A 23,255-nucleotide genomic window follows, 5' to 3' on the forward strand; every position below is an offset into this window, starting at 1 on the left:
CCTGCCCTTTCCCCCAAACAGCTGCAATAATCCTCCCACTTGTTAGCCTATGAAGTTACTCGGGCAGCTCTCACCTTCTGCCTATGGAATGTGTACTTCTCCGTATAAGCTAGCTTTCACTTTATTATTGCTCGCTCTTGAATTCTTTCCTGCAAGAAGCCAAGGAGTCTCTTGAGACCTGGGATGTGACCATTCTCTTGCTCCCCCCTTCTCCGGCAACAATAGCTCACTGCTGCTATAGCTGGAAGGATCTTGGACTAAGATGCAGAGATAGCGTAAGGGGTGAACAGAGAGAAGGGGCTGGACATAAAAAAGTGACAAAGCAGAACACAGATGCTCCAGAATCGTCTCTCAATAATCTCAGATACAAGCAGAGGTGCTAAGACCTTGATGACATAGTCCCAGAAAGAATGGTTGTGTGTAATTTTGAAACCTAGCAGAACTCTGTGGGTCCTCCCGGGTATAAAAGCCTTTCTGTGTCCCCCCTTTCTTGTTCGTAGGAAAAAGTCTTCAGCCTCCTAGACATTCCATGAGTTCCAAAGGGCACATTCAAATAGCTTCTAATTAGGGAAGTAAGGAACGCAGTAACAAAGGAAAAACAGTCAAGAAACAATAGTGCCGCGGTAAAGCAGAGTTCTGGTTCCTCCTCAAGGGATACACATAACAATATACCTTTGAGTTCTGTAGCAACTAAGGCCCCCACCCAAGCAGAGGATGGTAACTTCAGGCTGAGCAAGATTCCTGGACACCGCCCTATTACCTCACCACCAATCAGAAGAAAGTCACATATCCTGCAGCCCTCACCCAAAATTTTACCTTTAAAAACTCTTCCCCCCAAACCATCAGGGAGCTCGGGTTTTTTAAGCACGAGCCACGTATTCTCCGTTCTTGGCCCTGCAATAAACCTCTCTCTGCTCCAAAGTCCAACATTTGGGTTTGCTTAGCACACGAATTTGTGTTCAACAGCAATTTCTTCAAAAAATATTGGCACTGCATTGCTGATGCTCTGACAGCATCACAGTAGCTTTTGTATCCACTTAATTCATAGACCACAATTTCAAATTTCAACACTTGGTGTTTTCCGAACTGGCCTGAAACAAAAGACAACCTCGACAATGAATTCACACTTTGACCCGCACTCACCTGCTAAGTCTAACCTCACAAGCTGAGATGCAGGGACTTGTCATGGGCCCTTCTATTACCCAAGCTTGGCGGGCCATCCTCCTGTTCACTTTGGGGGGAGAGGGGGCGTGTTCTCCGCTGTACGGACACCTGAAATTCCTCTGACATGGCCGCGCTCATTGGGCGTTTCTTTCTTGACCGCTGAAGTGGACGGCGCCCGCGCCATGTTTGCTTTGTATAAGCTCGAGCCTTTGAAACTATGTAGCTTGTGCAGTGTTGTTCGCAACTCTTCCAGCCTCGCCACACAGGGGATGAAGTATCAGGTGAGGGAACAGTTCAGGGGCCTTTTACTGGTCTCGAGCCATACGGATTAGTGGCGCAGAAACAGCTATCTCTGTTCTGAATGATAAATACTCAAAGATGGCTGCCCCCAGGGAGGCGAGGCGCAGAGGGCGCAGACACATTACCCTCTAAGAAGCAGCCGGAAGTCCAATTGTCCGTGCTGCGTAGGAAAGTTTCAGTCCCTCATCGGCCGCCGTAGTCCGGTGCCGAAGCTGGCTTTAGAGAACCCGAAATGAGAGGATTCACAAGTGTAGCCGCTAGGAGATCGGAGTGGGATCAAGAGGAAATCAGGTCAGTGTGTGACTCTCTCTGTGGGATAGGTTAAGGGGTGAGAGAGGATCTGTGGGCGTCCGTGTAGGTAGGAGCCGCAGAGTCCGCGGGGAGAGCTGGTGGTCTGGCACCATGGGTCTGAAGTTGGGTTGCCTTTGCTGTCGGGCATGGGGGAGCTCTCGTGGTCGTGCATTAAAGGTCCATAGAAATCAAGGACTCAGAGTCCTGAGGTCAGAGTTTGGGGTCTTTGCAGTTCACTTTGTTAGTAGGGCTCAGTCATTGGGAACGGGAGGGGGGTTGGTATTTGTCAATGTAAGTGGTGTTTGAATTAATTTGGCGCTCAGTGACGGAGTAGCCAGGGGTGAGATAGACCAGATGAACGCTACAATTCCCTTCAGTCCTTGAAGCCCACTTTCCTCTCTAAGGACTGCTTTGGAAGTCTCCTTAGGGTGCTACATCACCTTCTCCTTTCGTCCCCACGGATACGAAATTTAGGGAGATCAAGCATTAAGCAAATCTAAAGTGGTAAACTTTCTAAGATGAGGTTTCTTTCCTCCTTACTGAGAGTTTACTTGAATATTTCTTTTCAGATTCTTTTTTTTTTTTTTTTTTTTTTGCGGTACGCGGGCCCATCACTGCTGTGACCTCTCCCGTTGCGGAGCACAGGCCCAGTGGCCATGGCTCACGGGCCCAGCCGCTCCGCGGCATGTGGGATCTTCCCGGACCGGGGCACGAACCCGTGTCCCCTGCATCGGCAGGTGGACCCTCAACCACTGCGCCACCAGGGAAGCCCTTCAGATTCTTTTTGACACCAGTAAAATAACCCTTCTGGTCCGTCAAATTCTGTTTCCCAACTTTTATTCAAATGTTAGTATATTTCAATTTTTGTCTTGTTATTTTCTCTTAATTTTCATAATTCAGATAAACTATGGAAACAGGTGTAATTTGCCTCTTTTTAAAAAGTTAATTTCATATTTTAAACATTTCCATAATACAAATTCTCTTAGTTATTACTTTTAGGATTACATTAGGATTTGGTATTTACCCGAGGGTTTGTTTCCCTGACCCACATCTCCTTCTTGGTTTTTTGCCTTTGTTGCAATTGAAATTAGGGTCTTTTTTTTTTCTTCTAATTTTTATCTCCTTTCAGTTTCTTTAACATAGTAAAACAATTTAAAAATATATTATTAAATACTTTCTTTTTTGGTTACTACACTGAAATTTTATGATTACTAATAGCTTTTTCCAACTCAACAGTTCATTATGAAATTAAGAACTTAACATTTTATTATGAAAAATTCCAAACATAGCAAAGTTGAATGAATTTTACAGTGCACATGTACTATACCCACCACTTAGATTGTACCATTAACATTTTACTATATTTGCTCTGTCAGTTATCTATCCATCCCTCCATTCATTAATTCATCTTGTTTTTCTTTTTTTTTTGATTACTTTTATTTATTTATTTTTCTGGCCTCGCCGGGCGGCATGCGGGATCTTAGTTCCCGGACCAGGGATGGAACCTGTGCCCCCTTCAGTGGAAGCTCGAAGTCTTCCCCACTGGACCACCAGGGAAGTCCCTCTTTCTTTTTTAAAAAAAATTTTGGTGCATTTCAAAGTAAACTGCAGACATCAGTATACTTTCCCCTAAATACTTAAGCATTTCTATCAACTACAGTTCTTCCAATAGCTTAATTAATTCCTTTATATTTTCCAAGTGAATGATGATCTGAGCATTTCCAAATAATATTGTCCCAGTGACAAATGTATGGATTTGCGAATGAAATGAATCTGGCTTTTAAAAATCTGGATTCTTGCTCTTACTGATGACTTGGGTGAATAACTGTGATAGTGTGATTTTCAATAAGAAATATTTCGTCTTGGTCCCGTTTCTGGCACAGAGCTCCTAAAACCTTTGGACTTTTCAAAGTTTTGAGAGTGATTTTGGTGTCTCTTGTTATGTTAATGGAGTGACTTTTGGAATGCACCTAAGGATGGGGCTAGTTGTCTGTACTGCCAACCATGTGATTAGAGGGTCGGAACTTTCAGTCCCACTCCCTGACTTCTTGGGAGGAGAAACGGCTGGAGATTGAATCAACCACCAATGGCCAGCCAGTTACTCAATCATGCCTATATAATGAAGCCTCTTTAAAAACCTAAAAGGAAGGGATTCAGAGAGCTTCCGGTTGGTGAACTCGTGGGGGTACTGGGAGAGTGGCTTTCCTGGAGAGGGCATGGAAACTCCATACCCTTTCCTCATGCCTTCCCCACTGCATCTCTTCCATCCTGTTGTTCCTGAGTTATATTCTTTTATAATAAACCAGTAATCTAGTATGTAAAATATTTGAGTTCTTGAGCCACTCTAGAAAATTAATTGAACCTGAGAAGATCTTGGGAACCTGTGATTTATAGCCAGTTGGTCAGAAGTACAGGTAATAATCTGGACTTGAGAATGGCATCTTATGTGATGGTGGGTGGGTGAAGGGGGGGTGGGAGGGCAGTCTTGTGTGACTGAACCCTTAACCTGTGGGATCTGATGCTGTCTCTGGGCAGATAGTGTCAGAACTGAACTGAAGTAGGATGCCCAGCTGGTGTCAGGAGAATTGCTTCGTTGTATGGGGGGGACCCCCTTCCCTCCACCACAATTTGGAATCAGGTCCAGAACACTTATTTAGTTACTGAACCTGAGTCTTGTTCTTCATTTGTGCAAATAAAAGTTTAGTCCCTCTCTCAAGTTTGCTGAGAATTAAGGGAATTAAAATATATAAAATTGTGACGGTTAGTGGCACATATATGGTAGAAATAAACAGCTGCTATTTTTCTGTGTTTGTACTTTCATACTTTGTAAAATTTATCACTCATGTCATTTACTCATTTTTTTGTAATGAAAACTTAAAAGACGATAAACTTACAGTAATAATTAGGCAACAATAATTTTATATTCTATTACACATATTTTACATACTTGTGAAAAGATAATTAAGAAAATAAAATGACCTATCTAATAATATCTAGGTATAATCACATTAACTTTTTGGTATCGGTATTTTTTGGTATGTCTGTATAAATATATGCACACAAAAATGTCACCTGCCAGTAAACAAGGAATGTTGCCCGCCATCAGCCACTGCATCAGCACGCCCCCACCCCAACGCACCCAGAGGGGAATTCAGGATGGGGAAAAACAGGATACTGGCCCTAGATTGTTAAGATGCATATCTAAGGAATAATTTCAACGAGCCCAGACTCTTGCATCTTCCCATACATAGAAAACCACTAAAATCATTAACTTGAGATACGGTTTTTTTGTGATTAGCAGTTATCTTTTCACATTCAGCTACATATTTCTTTTTCAGCAAAAACTTATGTATATGTCCTGGGTCCTCCTTACCTTACCTCAGCAGTTCCTCAGCTACTGAGAGGTTGCCTCCCAGGCTGTAGTCCCCGTAAGGTCTTTGAATAACACATAACTCTCAACTTTTAGGTTGTGCGTTTTTCTTCAGACATGTTTTACACATTTTGTATTATGGCAGAAAAACATTTATGCTACATATAACTTTGAGTTACATATTTTTTCACTACATATAGAATGTTTTAAATAGCTGCACAGTATTCCATTGAAAGTTTATACTAATCAGTTAATCCTCTATCACTGCATCTATATAATACTTTATGTATACATAAAGTATTTATGTATAAATATATAAATATATTATGTATACATTTATGTATATATATACACACATTTATAGGAATATGTATCTTTGCATGCTTATGCCATTATTTCCTTTGCAGAAATTTCTAGAAGTAAAAGTTTTCATTACCAATGATAACTATTTTGAAATTTTCAGTATACAGTGTTAAAATATTCCACTAAAATGTTCCGCCATGTAACAGACATCAATTTTCTTTTATATAATTCTATCAATTTCTTTTTGTGGTAAAACACACTTAACATAAGATTTATCATTTTAACCATTTTAAAGTGTATAATTCAGTGACATTAAGTACAGTCACAACATTGTACAAACATCATCACTATCTAGTTGTAGAACTGTTTTATCATCCCAGATGGAAACTATGCATCCATTAAGTACTCACTTCCCATTCCTGTCTCCCCCGCCAGTTCCTGGCAAGCACTAAATGCCTTTTTGTCTCTATAGATTTGCCTATTCTGGACATTTCATATTAATGGAATCATATAATATGTCGCCTGTTACTTCTGACTTCTTTCATGTAACATACTGTTTTCAAGGTTCATGTTGTAGCTCCTTTGAGTACTTTATTCCTTTTTATGGCTAATATTTCACTTTATGGATTTTGTTTATTCATTCATCTGTCGATAGACACCCCATTTTGTTTATTCATTCATCTGTTGATAGACATTTGGGTTGTTTCCACCTTTTGGCTATCATGAGTAGAGCAGCTCCGAAATTTGAGTACAAGTTTTAATACCTGTTTTCAGTTCTACTGGGCATATACCTAAGAGCAGAATTGCTAAGTCAATAGTAATTCTGTATTTAACTTTTTGGGTAACTGCCAAACCGTACTCCACAGAGGCTGCACCACTTTACATTGCCTCCAGCAATGTATGAGGAATCTAATTCTCCATATCCTTGCTAACACTTATTATTTTATTTATTTTTATGGCCATGCTTTTGGTTATGAAGTGGTAAAGTGGTATCTCATTGTGGTTTTGATTTCTATTTCCCTAATGACAAATGATGTGCCATCTTTATACGTTCTTTGGAGAAATGTCTATTCAAGTCTCTTTGTCCACTGTTTAAATTGTCTTTTTGTTATTGAATTGTAATTGTTCTTTATATATTCTGCTCACTAGACCCTTAATCAGTTATATTATTTGCAAATATTTTCTCCCATTCTGTGGGTTTCCTTTTCACTCTCTTGGTAGCATCTTATACAGACTACTTTTAAATTTTGATGAAGTCTAGGTGCTTCCCTGGTGGTGCAGTGGTTAAGAATCCGCCTGCCAATGCAGGGGACATGGGTTTCAGCCCTGGTCTGGGAAGATCCCATATGCCGCGGAGCAACTAAGCCCGTGTGCCACAACTACTGAGCCTGCGCTCTAAGGCTGCGAGCCACAACTACTGAAGCCTGCGCACCTAGAGCCCGTGCTCCCCAACAAGAGAAGCCACCGCAGTGAGAAGCCTGTGCACCAAAACAGAGTATCCCCCACTCGCCACAACTAGAGAAAGCCCACACGCAGCAACGAAGACCCAATGCAGCCAAAAATAAATAAATAAAATAAATTTAAAAAGATTTTTTGACGAAGTCTTATTTTGTTTTGTTCTTTGTATTTTTTGGTGTCATATCTAAGGCTCTGTTGCCCAAATTTGAGGTCAGGTCGATTTATGCCTAGGTTTTCATCTAAGAGTTTAATAGTTTTACCTCCTACGTTTTTCTTTTGGCACTTTGACTTAAGAAGGCGCTGCCTTTTTTTTTCTTTCTTTTCTTTTTATCAATTTATTTATTTATTTTTGGCTTTCTCTAGTTGGGGCGAGAGGAGGCTACTCTTCATTGCAGTGTGTGGGCTTCTCATTGCAGTGGCTTCTCTTGTTGTGGAACACAGGCTCTAGGTGCGTGGGCTTCAGTAGTTGTGGCATGCAGGCTCAGTAGTTGTGGCATGTGGGCTCTAGACGGCAGGCTCAGTAGTTGTGGTGCGTGGGCTTAGTTGCTCTGTGGCATGTGGGATCTTCCCGGACCAGGGCTCAAACCTGTGTCCCCTGCATTGACAAGTGGATTCTTAACCACTGCACCACCAGGGAAGTCCCAGGAACGCACTGCCTTCTGATCTCTGTGGTTTCTGATAGAAATCAGCTGTTCATCTTATTTCATATCCATTGCATATGACAGTTGGTTCTTGCTGCTTTGAAGATTCTCTATCTTTGGCTTTTGACAGTTTGAACTTTATGTGTCTCACTGTAGAACTCTTTGAGTTTAAAAAAGAAAAGAAAGTGATTTTAAGTTCTTTGCATATTGGCTCCGTTTGGGGCAATCCTTCAAACTTAGCCAGGCCATTTATAACAGTGCCTTAGGCTTCTTTTCCTGCTTCTGCTGAGCCTGAGTACCAGACAGAGGTGAAAGCTCATGTTCTTCTCCGTGTGTCTGTTGTATGCAGGCCTCTTGTGTCAGTCCTTTAGGGAACCCACAAATAGGTCAAAACAAACAATTCCTTGGGGACAAGATTTACTTTGCTCCCTACAGGTCCAGGTATCCATCCACACCACAAATACAGGCTGCCGCTCTGCCACAATGGCTGTGGGGGCAAGGCTAATTTAGAATGCCATAAAAAGTCTCCTGTTTTAGAGACCTTTCTCCTGGTCAGGTGTTCACTTTGTTTCTGTAAACCATTGACTGTCTTCCAGAGTTCCAGTAAGGTTGATTCTGACAGTTTTTGTCAGTTTTTTTAGTGCTCCTGAGGAATCCCCTGGAGGTATCTACTCCACCATTTTTGCTAATGTCACTCTACGAAGTTGTCAATTTTTACATATAGATTGTATAACTGGTCAGTTAACTTAATACTCTTATTTTTGGTGTTCACTAAAGTTGACCTCCATCTTTTGTTAGTAACTTTTTTTTTTAATGTTAGTAATTCTTACTTGATTCTTTTATCAGACTGCATTGGGAGTGTTTCCAGAACAGTGGTGAAAAATAATGGTATTGTTGCACTAGCACGTGCGTGCATGCGCAAACACACGCACACACACACACACAAACCCACCCGTCTTTTTAATGAGTGCTTTTATCTCTGGCTTTCAGCTGGACATATGTGGGATTTATTCAGTTTTGTTTTTTTATTATGGTTCTTTTTCTTTTTGAAAGATATACAGATACAACTTAAGTCATATCATCTTCTATTTCTCCCCTTCTCTTCCCATGGATAACTGCTATCTTGTTATATATTATGCATATTTTCATACTTTTACTAGATGTGTATGTATCCACAAACAACACATACTCTTGTTTTGTGTTTTAGAAACAGATGGAGATGGTAGTATATATTTAAAAAAAAAACTTATAGGTCGTGTTTTGTTTTTTCATGCTAAGGCAGTAATGAATTCCTGACATACCCAGGGCTCATATTTGAAATAGATGTTGGATTTTTTTTTTTTTTTGCTGTACATGGGCCTCTCACTCTTGTGGCCTCTCCCGTTGTGCAGCACAGGCTCCGGACGCACAGGCTCAGCGGCCATGGCTCACGGACCTAGCCGCTCCATGGCATGTGGGATCCTCCCGGACTGGGGCATGAACCCATGTCCCCTGCATTGGCAGGTGGACTCTCAAGCACTGTGCCACCAGGGAAGCCCTAGATGTTGGATTTTTATGAAATATTTTTCTCAGCATCGATTTTGGCAATCATGTGACTTTTCTAATCTATTAATATATTGTAGCAGACACCCTCGGTTCCTTGCTGTGCAGAATTGACGTAGCTGACCTGAGACTGTTCTCCTTGGAGAGGCCTGCTGACAAGATGCCTTCCGCTGGCATCTGGGAACTTAGATTTTGGGAGGGTTCCCACTCTTCCCTATCGAGAGGGGCTCACTGTGCCAAGACTCTTCTTTCAAACAATATGGTTTGTCTTGAACACGTGTTTTCCTCTGGGATTCTGGAATTTTGGTATGTACTAGGATATGTACTAGGAATAGCCCCCCATAAAAGCCATGGGCACTGAGTCTCTAATAGGCTAACACATTTCACATGAGTTATTACAACTTGTTGCTGGGGAAGTGAGCATATCCTCTGTGACTTCATGGAGACAGGACTCTTGGAAACTTGTGCCTCGTTTTCCCCCAGACTTTGCCACACCTTTTCCCTTTGCTGATTTTGCCTTGTATACTTTCATGGTAATAAATCAGTTATGTGCTAAATCTTGGGAGTCCTAAGGAATCACTGAATCTGGGCGTCATCTTAGGGACCTCCAGCACACCTGCGAAACGTCCATTCACTTCCTTCTCCTTTTCTGCCAGATTCTCCAGACATTCCTTGGCTTGTGGCAGCATAACTGATGTCTGCCTCTGTCTTCACATGGTCTCATCTTCCCTGTGTGTTTCTTCTCAGTGTGTCTGGTATAAGGACACTCATTGGATTTTAGGGCCTACCTGGATAATCCTGGATGTTCTCATCTTGAGATCCCTATAATTACATCTGCAAAGACCGTTTTACCAAATCAGATCACATTCACATGTTCATGGGGTTACGATGTGAACATATCTTTGGGGGGGTGGTGGCACCATTCAACCCACTACAAAGGAGTATGTGGACACGTGATTTTAAGGGGAAAAAATGTCCAGAGCCTCACTTCTATATGTCTTCTTTCCCAAAACTGATCTGTGTGGGAAGTCTTCTGCCATTCTTCTGCCAGGCTTTGTGCTGTGCTGGTTTTCCTTTTCCATATTCCCTTTCTCATTCATGCTACTTATACTTCACAGAAGGCATACCTCTCTCCATTTAGATTGTTATGTTTTACTGCCTCAGGGGCATCAAATAAAGGGACAGTTAGAAGCACTGGCCTTGACTTAAGGTGGGTGAACAACAGCAGTGACAGCATCTGGGCCCAGAGGGAATATATCACCCAAATGAACTTACTCTTCACTCCACAGGTCCTGGCTTCGAGGAGCAAGAGAAATCAAGTAAAGGATGAGGAGGAGGTTCCTGGAGTTGCATATGGTCATTTCGTGGGACATCCGTTACCTGAGACTGAGATTTTGGAACAGAAACTTAGGGCAGATCCAGAAGAGACTAAAAACAACATCCTAGTTACTTGGCATTTCCCAAAACAAGAAAATGATGAAGGCTCAGGTGACTTTTGGTTTGTTTTATTCTTGATTCCCTCATGGATTTCCAGAAGGCTGGGGAAAAAAAGCAGTCCAATTAAATGAAAAGTATTAATTGGGAAAAAATGGGTTCTGGGGAGAAATAAACTACCTTCAAAATCATGATGAAGTAGAATCAGGTATATATTGTTCATAGATTTCGTACTACATGACCAATGTTGGTATATAATGTATGACTCTGCAGGTCCCTCCTGGTTACATAAACCATCAACTTGCATGTAATCTGTCAGCCACTGCAACCAGAGAATCATGATAAGTTATTTGATATGCATTGAATCTGAGGAGAAGGCAGATAATTTCCTCAGGAGATGTCACTATTTCATGGTACTTAAGTCTTGGGAAATTTCTTTGATGGTTTCTTTCTAGAGGTGATAACATTCATTGTGTTCATAGCATTCTTCTAATATTGATAGATATACAAGCAGGTTGTGTATGGCTGTTTCTTATATGATTATTCTGAGTCCTCTGCTGGACTAGACCAAGTAGAATTCAGTGCACACAGTTTTTCAAAAGACCACAGCTTGGTGACTTATATACCCACACTTGTTTTGGGCTGGTTTTATCCTTGAATAAAACCTAAAGTGCCCAGGAAAATGTAAGGTTTGCACAGTTATCAAAGGACATCTGTGAACAGGTTGTAGAATGGGTGTTTCAGTACAGATTTGGCCACAGGGAGTTATAAATTCTTGTTTGGTAATGGCTTGGGTTTTTGAGATCCACAGTTTGCTTTAGAACTTTACCTTATCTCAGAAAATACAGTGCCCTTCCATGTGTTCAAAATCTAGTTATTACTGTACTTTTCATGCCCAAAAAAGTTAAATATTTTGTGTAGATAGGAAAGAGCTAGATGTTGTTATATTTAATTGGAATAAAATTAGTGAACTATATTGAAAAGAAGAACTCATCTAAATATTGAAACTAGCAAAATAATAATCATCAAATTGATGTTTGGTCAGTTTAAAGCAATTACATCTAATCGTGGTACTGCTACTGTGCCATTCAACGAGGTACCAGTATTTTTGTGTGTGATGACGGTTATTATGTATTGACACTAAATTTAAATTCCCAAGTTGATAGAGCTATTAAAAATGAAATAATTGATCAAGTAATAAGGAAAATTTAACCAGAAAAAGTTCAATTGCTTATAAAATTTTGATAAATGAAAGAGAATACGCCCCCAAGAATCTAGTTGTTACCTCCCACCTCCTTATTGCCTTTATTTTATTTATTTATTTAATTGCCTTTATTTTAATTAAACAAATGACTCATTGTGGTATAATTTTATATATATAGTCTTTGTCTCTGGTTCCTGCCACAGAGTTCCTAAAACCTTTGGAATTTCCTCAGAGATAGGAGTGTCTTTTTTTATCCATAACAAGCCCCTTTGAGCCATATGTGTGCTAATTAGGTGACTCAGGATGGACCCCTAGAGAGCTTCAGGGTGGGAGCTGATCCCCAGAAAGACCAAGCCTTGATTGGAACTTCTGGCTCTACCCTCTGATCTCAGTAGACAGGAGAGGGGCTGGAGATTGAGCTCTATCACTTGTAGGCAGTGGTTTAATCAGTCATGCCTATGTAATGGAACGTCCATAAAAATCCCAATGGGGTTCAGAGAGCTTCCAAGTAGGCAAACAGTCCACTTTCTGGGATGGTGACTTACCCCAACTCAACAGGGACAGAGGCCCTTGCACTCAGGACCATTTTAGATTTGGCTCTATGAGCCTCTTCATGTGACCATTCATTTGTGTCCTTCATAATAAACTATAAGAGTAAGCATAATAATTTCCTGAGTTCTGTGAGTGGTTCTAACAAATTATCAAACCTTAGCAGGGAATTTATGAGAACCCCCGAATTTGTAGCTAAGTTGGACACAAGTGCAGGGAACCTGGAATCTGGGACTTTGGACTGGTGGCTGAAGTGAAGGCAGTCTTGTGGGACTGAGCTCTTTAGCCTGTGGGGCCTGATGGTAACTCTGAGTTGTTAGTGTCAGATTAGGATTGAATTCAAAGACCAAATGTTAGGACAAAAGATGCTCCTAGTGCTTTTATCACCTAGGAGACTACAAGGGTTTTAGGAGTGCTAAGCCGGCAACCAGGGACATAGAACATTATATATATTTTCTATTATTTCACACCTTCCATTTCAATAATGAGAGAAACACTCTTATCACATGGACTGTGTTGTTACAGGGCACATGGACTGTGTTGTTACAGGGATCGCTGACACTGAAGGATGTGGCCGTGGACTTCACATGGGAGGAGTGGCAGCTCCTGGACCCTGATCAGAAGGACCTGTACAGGGACGTGATGCTGGAGAACTATAGCAACCTGGTGTCCGTAGGTGAGGACGGCTCCCCTGTGTCCCTTGGACGGTGACTTTTCTTTCTTCACCTTCTGAAAGAGTTGTTGTGTCTGTGGTGCTCTGAAGTGGAAGATTTTCAGTCTCTTCCCCCCCGGTCCCAGATGAGAAGGTATAATCTCTCCGCGTTTTAGAGACAAGCCTTTAATTTCCAAACATGCAGATCGTGCAGTCCCTAAAGTGTACCATTCTCATAGCATCACAGATCCCTAGTGCCATTTGATGAGCCTAAGTCTTCTGTTATTTCCCACGAACAGGGTATCAAGTTAACAAACCTGATATACTCTCCAAGTTGGAACAAGGAGAACCACCATGGACCTTAGAAGATGAAGTTCACAGTCACCCCCATCCAGGTAAGTGAGACAGAACCAGCAAGAGGGGGAAGGCTGTGGAAATCACTTTCTAGTCCTTTAGAGAAGGCATCCCAGTGGTGAGGGTGTCTGAGGATACAGAAACAGCCTCCATGTATCCCTTTCCTCATATGAGAGCTCTTTTTCTGTGCAAGAACTTAGAGGAAAGTATACCACTTTATCTCATCTTGGAATGAATCCCTGTTTATTTCTTCTTAGATGTCAACTTTCCCCCTCCTAGGATTATTCTTGCTTGGTTTTTCAAATCCTCCCATTCTTCACTTGTTAGAGTATGATTTTATGTTCCTTTCACATCTCTTGGTATGAAATTCCTCCTTCCGTGTCTCTCTTCTCAGACAAAACTTTGAATTCATCATTGTCTTCTGACTCATACACCTTTCTGCTCCATTGTGAAATATTTATTTCCCTTTACGACATCCAACTGCACCTCAGGTGCCTTACTCTTGTAGTAATGTGGTCTCTTAATGTGTATTCATCTGCTTGCTTGACTTTTCTTTTTACCCCCTCTGAGATTCTTCAAAGGTTCTGTTGTCATCCCTCTGCTCTGTCTCATAGGCTATAAAACCTTACTTTATTCAAATGTGTTAAGCTTTTTGTGGAGACTTGCAATTGACATGTCCCTTAACACTGTCTAATATACCTGCTGGTACCATATATTTTAACCTGTCTCCATGGCAATTCCCAATGAGTTCACTCTTTTTGTGTGAGAAACTAGAACCATCTTCCCTCCCAGAAAATCCCTTTCCAACATCCTTTTTAAAATTGAGATTCTCTTGTACTTCTGTACATCTTAAATCCTGGCATTACCTTGAATCTTCTCTACCCTCTGGGCTCCTGTATTTAATGCCTCTGCTGTTCCTGTTCTTTGTGTAATTAGGAAAGACGTTTCTAAAATTTCTCATTCTCATTTCCTAGCCTAAACGAAATCATAAAACCTCATGCCCACCTTACTGTAGTTCCTTTTTATATTTGTTAATTAATCATTCTCTTAGTTAAACTTTAGATGTTGCTGGATTCTTTTCCCTAAAGCTATCTTTTTCCTCCTCATAGTCTGATGGCATTAAGTCCCAGTTGACCATATTACTATGACATAGAAATTTCTCTTCTATCAAACACCTAAGTCCCCACTCTCAAAGAGGAGGCAGAAATTTAACAAAAAGAGAGTTTCAGTTTTATAAGATGAAAAGATTTAATGGAGAGAGATAGTGGTGATGGTTATACACCACTGTGAATGCATTTTAATACACTGAACTGTACACTCAGAAATGATTAAGATGGTAAATTTTGTGTTATGTGTAATTTATCACAATAAAAATAAATGGGAAAAAATTCACAGATACTATGTCTGGTGGTGAAAACGACTGTAAACACCAAACCATCAGCATGGAAAATGACTAGAGATGAGGTCAATGGGGTCATAACTGGGGGTTTGCAATAGGTCATTTGGTCACATAGGGCCTTGTCATCCATTTCAAACACTTGATTTTCCTCCTAATGAGAAAACCTTTAGAAGGATTAGGGTATAGCAGTGATGGGATATAATTTATGTTTTAGAGGTATCACCTTGGCTATCAGTAGAAAATAGACTGGAATAGGCAGGTGTTGAAGCAGAAAACCAGATGTGAGACCTGGTTGTTGGTGACTTCAACCCAGCTTGAGGATGGTATGAGAAGATTCTGGAACAATAAAGACTGAATTTGCCACTTAAGTAGGTATGGGGTATGTTTGTTTCCTAGGTAACAAATTACCACAAACTGTGTGACTTGAAACAACAGAAATGTATTCTCACGGTTTTAGATGCTAGAATTTGAAAATCAAGGTATTGGTAGAGCCATGCTCCCTTTCAAAGATCTAGGAATGAATCCTTTCTTGTCTATTCCTCGCTTCTGGTAGTGGCCAGAAATCTTTGATGTTCCTTAGATTGTAGACACATCATTCCAGTCTTTGCCTCTGTTATTACATGACCTTCTCCCTGTATGTCTCTGTGTCTGTAGCCAAATCTCTGTCTCCTTAGAAGGACCCCAGTCATTGGATTAGGGTTCACTCCAATCCATTTTGACCTGGTCTTAACTTGATTACATATGCAAAGACGCTGATTCCAAACAGGGTCACATTCATAGCTACTAGGGGTTAGGGTTTAAACATGTCTTTGGGGGACATATTCAACCCACAATATGGAGTGTGAGAGGGGAAAAAAACAGACGGAAGATGATGCTAAGTATCTTTGATAGAAGAGACTAAATTTAGTGGGAAACAAAGAAATGTCTTTCAGAGCAAAGATTTTATGAGCAAAGCTAGGACAAATCTTCATGTAATATTTACAAATTAAGCTTTTTAACATGTGAAATGTTTCTGCTATCATTGAAGGCTGTACAAAATTCAAGTAAATGGTAAATATAGAGACTATTTCAGAAATTTAGAAGAAAAGTAGCCTAAAGTGGTATAGAGAGAATGAAGAGTGATAGTATCATAAAGTATCTTAGGTGAGAGAAATAGCTCAGTTTTGAATTAAGATGACAAGGAAACATGGCAAGAAACTGGAAATGTGCAAGGCCATGTGGGGACTGTCAAAAGATTGGCCTGAAACCAGCCATGTGGAGACCAATGTTTGAAAGTATTTGTTGGGGAGCTAGTGGAGTGGAAACTTAGATAAACTGGGTACATCATGGTAATGTAAACTTTTATCACCAGGCTTACTGTTGTGACTTTTATGTGTTAATAATAAAGGAGGCATGGTGGAGGTTAGGTTTTGTATATTCTAACTCTAGATAGTCTTATTTTTAACCTCAGTGGCAGCATTATAGAAATAATAAGGTATAGCCAGATGTTCTAAGAAAAACTAAAGATAAAATTGTCACATCTTGATTCAGGAGGAAGGTGGTCCTATAAGACCCTTTAATTAATGCCAGCAGAGACATTACTGTATGATTAAGGAAGAAGACGCTATTGTTGGCAAGTTGAGAGATTAGTATATCAGGGACAATGAAATGGGAAAAATTCCACCATGACATCCATACAGGTACAGAATAGTGAAGAAGGTGAGCATTCCCATGTCTGGTGCAGCAGATCTGCTTCTAAAAAAGGCTGTGCCCCATTAGCCTGTTGTGAAAGTCCATCAGGATCATCATGTCCCTTTCTGTGGGAACGTATGAGAATGTGTCACAGCTCCATGCAAGGTTAGAATGTGAGATTGTGCTTTGGGAAAGTGAATTTGATGATGGTCTACCTAATGAAGAAGAATGGCAAGTTTTATCAACAGGATGAGCACCCAAGAGTCTGTTAGAATTTTCTTGAAATCATGACCTCTATGTCCAACATTCTGAGTTGCCTCTTTGATGTATATGTTCTAACACCCACGTCTTCTTCTTTCTCTACCAGCATGGTTATGTTAGGGTCTCTTCAGAGGGCTCTAGGAATCCCAAAACTCTATGTTGACTGACTAAAGCTTTCGTCTGTGCCTTCATCTTTTTTCAGTCTTCATGTTTCTCAGAAAGTGATCTCATACAATACTCTGACCTTAAATAATATATATTTCTTTGTTTTGGGTTTTTTTTTTTTTTTTTGGCTGCGCCGTGCAGCTTGCAGGATCTTAATTCCCCAACCAGGATTGAACCTGGGCCCATGGCAGTGAAAGTGCCGAGTCCTAATCACTGGACTGCCAGGGAAGTCCCCTTAAATAATATTTACATACTGATGTTTCCACATTGCTATTTTCAGTCAAGACCTTACTCAAGTCTTATCATCTGACTGGCTTTTCCATGTCTGTGCTTGGATATTATCTCAAAAATGATATGTTTCAAAATGTACTTGGTTTCCCTCACATTCTGAACTTGGTTTCCCTCACATTCTGAAGTTCGGTGATATTCCTCATCTTGTTAAAAGGCACTACCCAACTACCCAATGGGTCAAGCCAAATACTCAGGCGTGCACTTTGATTCCCTCTTTTGTTACCTCTCCTCACATCAAATCCATTAGTGAGTCTTGTTTATCCTTCCTTCCAAATAAATCCTGATATCTTCCACTTCTTATTTCCTTTGCTTCTTCAAACAACTGTCACACTTGGAACTGCCTACTTTATTCCTTATCTTATTTGTTTATTGTTTCCCTTTCCACCCATAGAATATGGCTTCAGTGAAAGTAAAGAATTTTTACCCTGACGGCTGTTATCTTTTGGGTTGTTTGGTGTTTTATATTACTGTGTTTTTAACAATTTCCAAGAGACAGGAGTTAGTGTTTAATGGATACAGAGTTTTTCAGTTGGGGAAGATGAAAAAGAACTAGAGATGAATGGTCGTGATGGTTGTACAACAATGTGATGGTACTTAATGCCACATAAATATACACTTAAAATGGTAAAATTTATCTTATATATATTTAACAACAATTGTGAAAAGTTTTTTTTTTTAAAAAAGATAAGGTACTTTTATACTTGGAATTTCTTTTATATTTGATATCATAGGTTTTCCATTAAAGAGCCAGCTCACTCCAAGGTATTTTTTTTAAGTGTTTATTGAATTTGTTGCAATATTGCTTCTGTTTTATGTTTTGGTTTTATGGCCATGAGGCATGCGGGATCCCAGCTCCCCAACAAGGCACCGAACCTGCACCCTCTGCATTGGAAGGTGAAGTCTTAACCACTGGACCACCAGGGAAGTCCCCCAAGGTATTTTTGAAGCAGTTTTATTCCATATGATACTCATGGAAGGGTTAATTGTTCTCTTTCCTAGAAATTGATAAAGTGGATGATCATATGCAGCCACACTGGCAAAACCAAAGTATACTGAAGATGTTGGAACAGTGTTATGAACAGAATGCATTTGAGAATATTATTTATCAGAGCAAAAGTTGTTTTCCTTTGAGGCCAAATCATGATGTATTTGATTTACATGGGAAAACTATGAAATCATATTTAGATGTAATCAACCTGAGTACAAGCTGCAAAAAAATAGAGTCTGCTGAGTTTAATGGAGATGGGAGATCCTTTCTCCATGTTGATCATGAGCAAACTCATACTGAAATTAAACATCGGGACATACACAAAATAGAGAACACCCACGAATGTACTGAATGTGGGAAAGCCTTCCTCAAGAAGTCTCGGCTCAATGAACATAAGAGAATTCATACAGGAAAGAAACCCCACAGATGTAGTGTCTGTGGGAAAACCTTCTCCAAGAAGTTCAAGCTCACTGAACATCAGCGAACTCACAAAGGAGAGAAACCCCATGAGTGCCGTGAATGTGGAAAAGCCTTCCTCAGGAAATTTCAGCTTACTGAACATCAGAAGACTCATACAGGAAATAAACCCCATGTATGCAGTGTATGTGCGAAAGCATTCTACAGAAAGTTCAAGCTAACTGAACACCAGAGAACTCATACAGGAGAGAAACCCTATGAATGTCCTGAATGTGGCAAAGCCTTCTTTAGGAAGGCAGAGCTCGTTATACATCAGAGAAACAAAAGAGGAGAAAAACCCCATGTATGCAATGAGTGTGGGAAAGGTTTCTCCAGAAAATCACAGCTCATTCTGCACCAGAAAATTCATACAGGAGAGAAATCTTATATATGCAGTGAATGTGGAAAAGGTTTCATACAGAAGGGCAATCTTATTATACATCAACGAACTCACACTGGAGAGAAACCCTATGGATGCACTGAATGTGGTAAGGCCTTCAGCCAGAAGGCATGCCTCATAGCACATCAGCGATTTCATACAGGAAAGACTCCCTTTGTATGTACTGACTGTGGAAAATCTTGTTCACAGAAATCAGGACTCATTAAACATCAGAGAATTCACACAGGAGAGAAACCCTATGCATGCAGTGACTGTGGGAAAGCCTTCACTACAAAGACAATGCTCATTGTCCATCAAAGAACTCACACGGGAGAGAGGCCCTATGGATGCAATGAGTGTGGGAAAGCTTTCTCCCACATGTCATGCTTGGTTAAACATAAGAGGACACACACAAGAGAGAAACAAGTAGATTCAGTGAAGGTGGAATATCCTTCCACAAAGGGTCACAGCTTATTAGATACTAGTGAACTCATGCAGGGGGAAAACACTGTTAATATGGTGACTGTGCAGATGCCTTCTGCAACCCCTCAGACATCATTAAACATCAGTGGGCTCCTAGCAGATAGGAATGTAGTCCTTATGGAACAGCCAGAGGCCAGAGGTGCACCCTCAGGAGATAACAGAGAGTTTGTGCAGGAGAGAAACTTCATGAATGCAATGAATGTGGTTATGCCTTCAGTGGTCAATTATATCTTATTTTATGTCACAAAAAACACATAGGAAAAAACTGGTACATTCTATTTGGAAAAGCCTTGAGCAATAATGTATAGCTGATTATATGGTTATGTATAAAAAGCAAACCTATGAAGGCAGAGGTTAGGAAAGCTGTGTTTTGGAAGACAGATCCTATTATCAGTGATTACCAAGGTCATCAGTGAGCTTATAGTGTGTAAAAATATGAGAGTGGTAAAGTCCTTCCCTCAATAGGTGTCATTACATACTGGAGAGAAATTTGGAAGGCAGTGAATGTGGCAGGGTTTTCTGCCCCATCCATTAGCTGATGAAATCATATACAAATAAAACACTGTGAACACACTAATTGTGGAATATCTTACTAAAGTTCTTGTGAAGCAAAGCCTGTGAAAATGAGAAACATTCGAGAGCTTTATGTACCAATTCCCACTTCATAATACATTACACAATATACCTGATGTATATTTTTGGACAGGAAACCTTAAACAATATTCCTAGTTACTATGCTTATGATTCCATAATTTTAAGGAGAAAGACAGTCTACCCCACATCACTGGTTAAGGTTATCATGTTATACTCATTTCTCCTAATTGTGGATTCTTTTTCTTTTTAAAAAAAAAAAAAAATCTTCAACGCCCACCCAATATATGATTAGCTGCTGCATTTCTTAGGCTCTAAATTTATTTAAATATTATTTCAGACAACTGAATTCCCTCACAACAGAAATGAATATTAAATTCATAAATATAACTTAATGTCCTTGAATGAGCTTAAGTTCAATTTATAAATAAGACTAAGCATTATACCATAAAGGTCACTATAAATGTGATTTTTAAAATTTTCTGGACTTGAAAAGGTAGTGAAATCAGGTTTGCAAAATGAACTGAAAGCCCAAGGACAATTAGTAATTTAAACCTATAAATTAACTAACAAAATACATTCCAACATAACTCTTGGTAGTTTTCCTGAAAACATGAAAATAAAATGGGCAATTTGAACACAAATTAAGATGACTCTTCTTGCTTCCATCCTAGCTCTCTCTTCTCTGACTATCCAAATTATTCTCAGAATCCTGGGAATATGAAAATCTAAACTGGATAACTATTCAGCTGCATTCTTCCCTCTGGAGATAGCTCCCTGCCCAACCCTTCCCTTTGCCTCATTGATGGAATGGATATAGATGTCAGGAAGAATGTTGGGGTGGTTCCATTTCCTCTCAACTAAGGGACTCTCGAGTCTTACATGTTTGAGTGTCACATGAGGAAGAGAAAAGTAGATCATAATAGAATCAACTGTGGCCTGGTATCATACTTCACAGAGCTGGATCGACTGAATCAGATTGGGAATAGGTCAAGGAGCTCTGGAAGTGTGGGCTCAATCTGGTTCTAGACTGGAATACTATAGGCCTTTAACCAATCTGGCAAATACTTTCAGAATCTCTATAATTACTGAGCTGTAGCCAGGAGTAATGTCAGTAGGGACTGGCATAAAACTGATGTAGCATTAAGGTTCAGACCAAGTCTACTGCTGGAAAACTGGGATTTGAGGAAGAGCATGAGGTCAGGTCCCTTAGGGAGAAGCTAGGAGTGGAGGCATGTAAGTAGATGAGGTATCTTAATGGCATTGTAAATGATTTTTAAAAAACACATGATGTAAAAACTTAGAATTACTTGAAGAGAACATCTCAATTGTTTTCTTAAGGATTTTAATGTGGAATATATGAGGATCTTAGATCATGTATAAACATTGCTATATCAGTTTCAATACAAAGCAGAAACATAACAAATATCAAATATCATCTTCCTGAGTTTGTGCTCAAATATAAGGTCTTGAATGTAAGTTATAGTCTGTAAAATTTACACTGTAAGCTTCATGAAGAAGTAACAAGTACTTCTACTGTTTAGGGACCTTCTGTTAACCCCTATATTACCAGATGTCTAGAATGTCTGACAGAGTAGGCACTCATTGTTAATTGGCTGAGTCTCATCCAATAAGCAATCTGGTCTTGCTCAACTGAGATCTAAAGTAGGATCAGAAAGGACCAAACTGTTTCCAAGTACCTTTAATGTATCTCAAAACAAACCTCAAGAATATTTATAGGAGTGCAAACACATTAATTAACAATGTTTTTCATCCAACCAAAAATTACCAAGCATGCATAAAAGCCAGAAAGTGTGACCAATATTGAGAAAAACCAACCAGAAGTGACCGGAAACTGACAATGCTAGATTGAGCAAACAAGGACAGTATGATAACTGTATAAAAATTTATAACTGTATTCCATTGGATCAAAAAGTCAGAGAAGTGATTAACATGTTAATTATAACAATATGTAATGGGGTTTAAAAATATTTTATATGTTACATGTTCATATTTTATAAGCCCTCCCATAATATTGTTTCTTCATTCACTATCTTGAAAAGAGAGTGGAGGGCAGTTTGAGAGATTTCCACCTGGTGTTCCTCACAATGATACCTCTTACCCCATTGGCTGAGAACTCAAGGCTTTTCTCTTTTTAAAAAAAGCTTTTATTAACTTTTGTTCTCTTTGTACGTGAGTTTCTTTTGCCTTGTCATCAACTTCACTGGTCTTTTCTTTTGCATACCCTAATAGGTTAAAAAACTGCTCATGCTTTTTAAGACCCCCCCAGCACAGCCCCTTGTATCATTTTGGATAGTTTCTATTGCTGTGTCTTCAAGTTAACTAATCTTTTCTTATGCCATGTCTAATTGCCATTAATTCCATCAGTGTATGTTTTCTTTCAAATTGTAGTTTTTAATCTCTAGAAATTTGACTTGGGACTTTCTTTTTATATCTTTCACATCTCTATTTAACATGGTTTACTTTTAACCTATTCGTCACTTAATATTTAAAGTGGTTTTCTAGAAGGTAACATATAGTTAGGCCTTGCTTTTTTATCAAGTTGACAATATGTCTTTTTATTGGGGTGTTTAAATCATTTATGTTTAATGTGAGAATGTAGTTAGGTTGAGACTAAAAATGTACAATTTGCTATTCATCCCACCTATTTTTTTTTTAATTTATATTTTTGGCTTGTGCTGGGTCTTCGTTGCTGTGTGTGGGCTTCCTCTAGTTGCAGCAAGCGGGGGCTACTCTTTGTTGTGGTGCACGGGCTTCTCATTATGGTGGCCTCTCCTGTTGCAGAGCACAGGCTCCTGGCACACAGCCCTCAGTAGTTGTGAAACGCAGGCTCAGTAGCTGTGGTGCACGGGCTTAGTTGCTCCGCAGCATGTGGGATCTTCCTGGGCCAGGGCTCAAACCCGTGTACTCTGCATTGGCAGGCAGATTCTTAACCACTGTGCTACCAGGGAAGCCCCCATCTATTCTTTGCTCCCCTTTTCCTACCATCTTTTGGAGTAACTGATTATGTCTTATGATTATTTATCTTCTTTGTTGGCTTATTTTATTTATTTATTTATTTATTTATCTATTTATTTATTTACTTATGGCTGCACCATGCACGGCTTGTGGGATCTTAGTTTCCCGACCAGAGATTGAACCCTGGGCCCCCAGCAGTGGAAGCACGGAGTCTAACTGCTAGACCACCAGGGAATTCCCCATAATTTTGTTATTTAAGTGGTTCCTTTAGTTTACAGCATGTATCATTAACTTGTCAGTATGAGTATTATTATATATACCTCTTCGTGT

The 23,255-nt window shown here is 39.8% G+C and overlaps 1 protein-coding gene across 1 annotated transcript in view; it reads right to left on the bottom strand.

The window, feature by feature from the left end:
- Positions 1-23,255, bottom strand: part of ZNF613 (zinc finger protein 613) — a 59,884-nt gene that overhangs the window by 33,335 nt on the left and 3,294 nt on the right. The gene's annotated exons all lie outside the window — the stretch shown is intronic.

Source organism: Grampus griseus (genome assembly GCF_964374135.1).
Source record: "Grampus griseus genome assembly, chromosome: 19".
NCBI lineage: Eukaryota > Metazoa > Chordata > Mammalia > Artiodactyla > Delphinidae > Grampus > Grampus griseus.